This window comes from Bidens hawaiensis, unplaced genomic scaffold, assembly GCF_021521415.1.
Source record: "Bidens hawaiensis isolate Kalapana, Puna unplaced genomic scaffold, B.hawaiensis_p1.1 tig00024631_1, whole genome shotgun sequence".
NCBI classification, from domain to species: Eukaryota; Viridiplantae; Streptophyta; class Magnoliopsida; order Asterales; family Asteraceae; genus Bidens; species Bidens hawaiensis.
In genome coordinates, this window is record NW_027493892.1 from 322,905 (window position 1) to 324,956 (window position 2,052).

The following is a 2,052-nucleotide window of genomic DNA, read 5'->3' on the forward strand; positions in this document are numbered from 1 at the left end:
CATATATATTATACGAACAATGTTTTGAATTGTATTTTCATCAAACTTATGGTAACTAGCGAGAAGCTTGACCCGCTCTTCATGGCGGAAGCGTTTTTAATATACATTCTCTATGGTTCATACTACATAATTTGTCAGCGTATAGTGACACTAAAGAGTGTCATGGAAAATGCCTTTGATCGAGAGTGGACCAGTTAATTACATTTCAAAGTGATACATATTTTAAATAATGTCCATGTTAATAATAAGCACATGATGTCATGAGCTTTTATATAAATAGCGACCACCACCATGAGCTTCACATCTCAAGTCAAATCCCATCAAACAAATATCAAGAAATCTTAAAGTAAGCATGGCTTCACATTCAAAAATGTTATCAGTGTTCATCCTATTTAAGGTATTTCTATGCTCCAAAGCCTTGGCACAATGTGAAGATGAAACCAACAATCCATGTAATAATAAAACCAAGGCCTTACCCTTAAAGATCATTGGTATAGCTGCTATACTCGTCACAAGCATCATCGGCGTATGCCTACCTCTAATCACTCGGTCCATTCCCGCCCTTAGCCCAGACCGTAGCCTTTTTGTGATTGTGAAAGCTTTTGCTTCTGACATTATTTTGGCTACTGGATTTATGCATGTGTTGCCTGATTCTTTCGATATGTTGAGATCGAGTTGCTTGGAAGATAACCCATGGCACAAGTTTCCATTTACGGGCTTTGTTGCTATGATATCGGCTATTTTCACACTCATGGTGGACTCGATGGCTACAAGCATGTATACATCAAAGAACAATGCCATAGCGGCCGATGGAGGTTAGGTGGTGGCCCAAGACCAAGAGATGGCGGTTGCTAATGGTGGTGGCATGCACTTCCATGGGCACAATCACGGCCACCAAAAGGGCGCAATAGGACAACAACTTCTCCGTTATCGTGTCGTGGCCATGGTTTGTTTCAAATAAACATTTAACATGTTACATGTTTTTTTATGTTTCCACAAATTAAACTAAAACTTGAAAATTTGATTATCATTTAATAGGTGCTTGAACTTGGAATAGTAGTTCACTCGATAGTGATCGGACTTGGAGTTGGGGCGTCGAATGATGTATGCACAATCAAGCCATTGGTTGCAGCTCTTTGTTTCCATCAAATGTTTGAAGGCATGGGTCTTGGTGGTTGTATTCTTCAGGTGTTCTAAAAATATTATTCGTAGATAACTTACACATTTGTTCTTTCTGTCTACACAATAATTTAATGCCCTGTAATAATCATCACTCCATAGATGTATTACTAAATGTATAACAATAACAGGCTGAATATAAGACTCTGAAGAAAGCAGCAATGGCCTTCTTCTTCTCTATAACGACTCCTTTCGGGATTGCTCTAGGGATCGCATTGTCGAAGACATACAAAGAAAACAGCCCGAGTTCATTAATAACAGTTGGATTACTCAACGCTTCCTCAGCTGGACTACTTATCTACATGGCATTAGTGGATCTTCTAGCGGCTGATTTCATGGGCCCAAAGCTTCAGGGAAGTATAAAACTTCAAATTAAATCTTATGCAGCGGTGTTGCTTGGTGCCGGTGGGATGTCTTTGATGGCCAAATGGGCTTAAAAACTTACTTTAAGATCATGTTAGCTGTTCGACATACATGAAACGATGTCGTTTAATTTATCGTAGAACTGTAAAATATGAATAAGTTTGAGTACTTTCCAAATAATTTCAAGCATTCTAAATGTATGAAAGAATGAATTTTGTTGCTTTAAGTGTTGGGTTCCAGTGGTGATCAGTCAACGATTTTACTTTTAAACCCGGTTTATTAAAATTGGTTTCATAATTATTAATCATATTAATAAATGAATACGAAGCGGAATACAAAACGAGTAATCATCACTTTTAGGAACCGTACAGGATACGGTTACAAACAATACGAGTACGAAACGAGAACAACATAAGTAAATAAATAATATTCACGACATTATTTAAGTCTACCTCGGTTAATAAATAACCGGTTGAGACACCGAGGGCTAACGGACGACGCTAGGTGACC

General features: G+C 38.0%; 1 pseudogene across 1 annotated transcript; it reads left to right on the forward strand.

The window, feature by feature from the left end:
* The first annotated feature begins 253 nt into the window (after positions 1-253).
* On the forward strand, positions 254-1,616 carry LOC143569654 (putative zinc transporter 10; annotated as a pseudogene). Its single transcript, XR_013141770.1, has 3 exons — positions 254-946; positions 1,039-1,188; positions 1,311-1,616. The product of XR_013141770.1 is annotated as a putative zinc transporter 10 (transcript).
* Positions 1,617-2,052: the final 436 nt, after the last annotated feature.